General features: G+C 36.9%; 1 pseudogene; it reads right to left on the bottom strand.

Annotated features, from left to right (window-relative positions):
- Positions 1-5,647: 5,647 nt before the first annotated feature.
- LOC122752853 lies at positions 5,648-5,878 on the bottom strand (annotated as a pseudogene).
- Positions 5,879-6,128: the final 250 nt, after the last annotated feature.

Below are 6,128 nucleotides of genomic sequence, written 5' to 3'. Positions count from 1 at the left end.
TGCTTTTGTTCTCCCTTCTATCAGTCCCCCCCTTTCCCTTCCCCTTTTGTTTCCCTAAAGAATGAGTTAAGTTTCTTTATCCCAATGAACGTATATGTTATTCCCTCTTTGAGTCAAATCTAATGAGAATAGGGTTGAAACCATGTTCCCCCCTCCTTTCTTTCCCTCTATTGTAATAGGTTTTTTTCCACCTCTTCATATGATATAATTCATCCCATTCCACCTCCCCTTTCCTCTTCTCCCCATAGACTCCCTTTTTAACCCCTTAATTCTTTTGTATCATCACATCAAAGACAATTTATATTTATACCCTCTATATAAAGTCCTTCTCTCTGCCCAAATACATTTACAATTCTTAAGAGTTATGAGTATTATCTTCCTGTGTAGGGATATAAACAGTTTAACGTAATAGGGTAACTTTTTTTTTTCCTCTCTGTTTACCTTTTTAAACTTCTCTTGAGTCTTGTATGTTGAGATCAAATTTTCTATTCAGTTCTGGTCTTTTCACCAGGAAAGATTGAAAGTCCCCAATGTCATTAGATGTCCATCTTTTCCCCTGAAAGAAAATGGACATTTTTGCTGGGTAATAGATTCTCGGCTGCAATCCAAGCTCCTTTGCCTTCCAGAATATCATATTCCAAGCCTTGCGGTCCTTTAATGTTGAAGCTGCCAGGTCCTGAGCAATCCTGACTGTGGCTCCATGATATTTAAATTGCTTCTTCTTGGCTTCTTGGAGTATTTTCTCCTTCACCTGATTATTCTGGAATTTGGCTAAAATATTCCTTGGAGTTTTCCTTTTGGGGTCTCTTTCAGGGGGTGATCGGTGGATTCTTTCAATGATGATTTTATCCTCTGATTCTATGATATCAGGGCAGTTCTCCTTAATAATTTCCTGGAATATGGTGTCTAGATTCTTTTTCTGGTCATGGCTTTCAGGCAGTCCAATGATTCTCAAATTGTCTCTCCTCGATCTGTTTACCAGATCAGTTGTCTTTCCAATGAGGTATTTCACATTTTCTTCTATTTTTTCATTTTTTTTATTCTGCTTGACTGATTCCTGGTGTCTCATGGATTCCTTATCTTCCAACTGTCCCACTTTAATTTTTAAGGCATTGTTTTCTTCAGTGAGATTATGCACCTTTTTTTTTCCATTTGGCTAAGTGAATTTTTTAAGGTATTGTTTTCTTCAGTGAGATTATGCAGCTTTTTTTTCCATTTGGCCAAATGAATTTTTTAAGGCTTTGTTTTGTTCAGCTTCCTTTTCCAAGCTGCTGATTCTTTTTTCATAGTTTTCTTGTTTTGCTTTCATTTCTCTCCCCATTTTTTCTTCTACCTCTTGCAATTGATTTTTAAAATTCTTTTTGAGCTCTTCCAGGAAGGCTTTTTGTTCTTGAGACCAATTCACCTTCCCTTGTGAGGCTTCAGATGTAGACAATTTGAGGCTATTGTCCTCATCTGAGTTTGTGTTGGCTTCTTCCCTATTGATACAGAAGCTATCAATGGAGACGGCTCTTTTTTGCTTCTTACTCATTATTGCAGCTTATTTATTTATTCTTTAAATTGAGGTCTGCTCTAGGGGCACCAGGGTCCCTGTTTTGGGCTTCTTGTGCAGGGGTATAGGTGCTCTGTGACCGGGCTTTTACTCTGAGACCTTTATGGTGTGTGGAGATCCCCCGCCCTGCACTTCCTGTCTGATTGCGCTCAGCCAGCCAGGCGCCAGACCCTGGCGTCTGGTGCCGCCTGACCCGTTCGTCTCCCTCCCGGCTGGTGCAGGTAGGTTTTTCCACTGTCCTTCTTGGCCACCAGATTTTTGAACCAGCTTCCGGGAGCCTCAGTTGTCTGGCTGTGGCCCGCAGCTCCTGCTGACTTGCCCCGACCCCCTCAGTGCTGGGTTGTTGCCCTGCGCTGGGCCTCCCTTTTGCCCGAGTCAGACCGACCTTTTCCTGAAGTCTTCTAAATTATCTTTGGTTGGAGGACTGTGTCTCTCTGTCTCTTTGCAGGTTCTGTAGTTTCAGAATTCGTCCAGAGGCTTGATTTAATGTTCATTTTGAAGGAACAGAAGGAGAGCTCAGGCAGCTTGCTGCTTCCTCTCCGCCATCTTCCACACCTCTCTGAATCATTTTCTCCCATTGAGGAAAGTATTTGACTTCCTTTTTGGTCACTTTCTCTAGCACCCAAATAAAGACTATTTTATTCTAATTGGATGGTCTGTGAGAGGGTGCAATTCTTTAAAGAGGAATACCTAAGGACCCCCACCACCTATTTCCCCTCTGATGGTAGACTCTGATAGGTGAAATTTTACATTATCTTGCCTTTAACCATGCCTCCATACCAATTCAGAGCTATCTTCACATTATGGTGCCTTATCTCCTCTGACCTTTTCCAGCTTCCATTTTTGCCCTTTGTTTTTGTATTAGCATGTAAGTTCTTTCAGTGAAGATACTGTTTAGGTTTCTTGTATCTATTATTTCTAGAACTTATCAGACTGTTTGGCACATAGTAAACACTTAATATATACATCTACCTATTCTCTGTCTGTCTCTCTCTGTCTCTGTCTGTCTTTCTCTCTCTTCCTTTCTTCCTCTTTCCCTCAACTTTTTATTTTTATATCACTATCATTTCTGAATATATTATTTTCTCCTAGTATACCTTAAAATAAACACCAAAACAAATCAATGCATCAACTGCATCTGACAGAAAATATAATATTTTATGTACTTAGTTGTTCTCAAATCTCTGCAATGTAGAGGATGTACATTTTTTTCTCAACTTTTCTCTAGGTCCATGTTTGGTTATTATATTTGAGTGAAGTTCAGTTTATTTTTTTCCATCCTTTGTATTTACATTGTTGTATTAATCCTGAATCCATGTTTCCTTCTCTACTTAATTCTGCATCCGTCCACTAAATCTTTACATTTATTTCTGAATTCTCCATGTGCAGTTTCCCAAGGTAGAGAAGTATTCTATTATGATAATGCACCACAATTTATTTAAAAATTTCTTGATTAATGGGCACTGACTTTGTTTCCAGTTCTCTGCTACAATGTGTTTCTATCTTTATTTTGATATATTTGCTTTCTTTCTATCTTTGACTTTTTTGTACACATGCCTAACAAAAGCTGGGTACATTTCTATCATTTTAAAAACTGAATTAGAAATTGCTCCTAAAATATAAGAGAAGACAGAGTGAAAGAGTTGAAAGAGCATTAACATTGGAGTCAGAGAACCTTCAAATTCTACACTTCAAGATTACTATGTGGCAGGGGGTGGGCGGCAGCTAGATGTCCCAGTGGATAAAGCACTGGCCCTGGATTCAGGAGGACCTGAGTTCAAATCCGGCCTCAGACACTTGACACTTATTAGTTGTGTGACCCTGGGCAAGTCACTTAACCCTCATTGCCCCGCAAAAAAACAAAAACAAAAACAAAACAAAACAAACACTCCCCCCCGAAAAAAAAGATTACTACCTTGACTACCTATTGTATATGATATATGGACTACACTTGTTCTTTTTAGTTAATTTGGCTATTTATAATAGTCAAAAAACACTGACTCAAATTCATTCTTGATATTTGTATTACTATATACAATGTTCTGTTCATTCTCTTCATTTCACTGTCCATTATTTTGTGCACATCTTCACATTTTTTTCTAAAATTATTGAGCACATTATTTCTTATAGCACAGTAGTATTCCTTCACAATCATATGCCACAACTTGTTCAGCCATTCCACAATGTGTTGTAAAAAATACCTGCTTTGCCTAATCTTCATTCTCTTCCTATCAATTGTCTCTTTCCTTCTTGTCTACAGTTATGTCTAAATCTTTCCAATTCTTAAAAACAACCCTCACTGGATTTCACTGTTAACTTTTTATTTTTCACATCTTAAAAAAGTATCAAATTTATTTATATAACTAATTTATTTCTTAAATTAGGATTACTAGGTTAACATATTTTTAAACAGTTTTCATTCATTTAAAAGGAAAAAATGATCAGAGCCATTAAAGTTTAATAATAGACCAGGTCATAAAAAGCATATGTGAAGTTTAATCAATTAAACAATTATTTTTCACAAAGGGAAGGACTCTTAATTTTAGCCTTTTGCTTGAACTTTAAAAAATTAGCCTATTTTCATTTTAATTTAATTTATATACCTTAATATCTTTCCATACCACCACAGAAAATGAAAATGGGTTTTGTGTCTTTGGGTCTTGTTTTTAAGATGTCTCAAGAAACTGATCTTTAACATCGAGTTATCTTACTACTATCATAGAGGTTAAAAAGAAAATAATGGATAAAAATGTATATATTCACAGAATCATCTGACAAAACTTTTTAGCCATTTTACTCTTACATACAATACAAACATGAATAAGCTGGATCCTAGTAAGTCTGATATATTCATAGTAATTCCAGATTCTTTTCTGCAGGTGATTCATAAGATGGATAGTACTCTTCATAACTGCACATAATTCTTTTTGCCCAATATATAATATGCTATACAGTCAAAAAAGAAAAGCGGGAATAATTTTATAGTGTATTAAAATTAATCAAATATGAAATGTCTTACAATCACATTGCCAGTATCTTCCAAGTGTATTTGATATTAACAATGCAGAAATCAAAACTGTTACTTGATCAAGATATGCTTTTGCTCCCAAGAAATGATTCCCTATCAAAAAATAGATGTGAATAAGAGCTGTAGGAAAGCATATGGACATGAATGATCAGAAAAGGAGGTAGGCTAGTTTAACAGTGAGAATGAGACAAGACAGACAGCCCAAGTCTACATTGATTCTTCTAAGCACCAACATTAAAAGAACTAGAGGAAGACAGCTGGCCCACTAGGTGGTTCGTCTGAAAGATTTATGGAATGACATCAAGAACAATTGCAGAGGACGAAGAAAACATGCAAGGGAAGTGATCTGCCCTAGTGGAGCAAATTATACAACCCAATGAATCATGAACCGATCCACGTGTCATGGAAAGTTTTTTTTTTTTTTTAATAACTAAAAAATATTTTTCCTGTACCCCCAGGGGAGGAAAAAATCTTAATTTTCAATATTCCAAATGTCTGTCCATAAATAGGATCCCATACTTAAGTCATTATTAGACAACAATTCACAGTCTTAACATATTATCTTCCCTAAGATTTACTTTAGTTCATGGGCTATCAAAAAGCAACAGCAAAATGAGTTATAAGGAATTTGGAGAATAAATGTCTGTTGACAGGTACCAACAAGCTTCTGTAACCAAGCCGAAAAATTACTAGGTATAGTATTGAGGTTAGAGTTTAAATTTTCTCACATGGTCAAACTTAGTTGGATAAGATAACTCTGTTATAAAACATAACAAAAGCACCCTAGTGTTTCTTCAAGAACTTCATAATTTTTAATGAATTTTCTCTAACCATAGCCTCTAATCAAGGAGAGTTTTCTTCTCCTTCTTCTTCTTCTTCTTCTTCTTTTTGGTGAGGCAATTAGGGTTAAGTGACTTGCCTAGGGTCACACAGCTAGTAAGTGTTAAGTGTCTGAGGCCAGATTTGAACTCAGGTCCTCCTGACTCCAGAGCTGGTGCTCTATCCACTGCACCACCTGGCTGCTCCCTACCTGCCCCAAGAGTTTTCTTCTTAACCTAATTTTTCTTTCAATCCTTCCTTAGCCATTTAGCTTTTGCAATGTTTTCTTGATGTCTCTGTTTCTTCTTCTGCTCCTTTTCCTTGGCCTCAATCATCTTTGCCAATTTCCAAGACAGTATTGCACTTGCTAGAAAAAGTGGAATCAGAGCCAAAATCACTGTAGTAAGGAAGCCATATGGATTCTTTGCAGCCCACTCCATAACATACTCAGTTCAAGCTGTTACATCAATCATCTCCATAGCTGTCCTTGGTAAAATCCTTTTCAAAGATGTTACTGTAGGATCATTCCTGAAACTGTTGAGGACCTTGGTTTTACACTTCTTTGCAGTACTTCACCTCCTCCAGGCTCAGCCGACCAACCGGAAATGGGAAGAAGCCCCTGTTAACTTTTACCTTCTATCTTTCCACTCTTTGCTGCCAGACTATTGTGAAAAAGGTTATCGGTACTTCAGGTGCCTCTAATTCCTCTACTTTAAAATCTTTAATATT

The sequence above is a fragment of the Dromiciops gliroides genome, chromosome 4, assembly GCF_019393635.1.
Source record: "Dromiciops gliroides isolate mDroGli1 chromosome 4, mDroGli1.pri, whole genome shotgun sequence".
Classification (NCBI taxonomy): Eukaryota; Metazoa; Chordata; class Mammalia; order Microbiotheria; family Microbiotheriidae; genus Dromiciops; species Dromiciops gliroides.
Note: the sequence above shows the minus strand (reverse complement) of the source record. Positions and strands in the feature narration are given on the sequence as shown.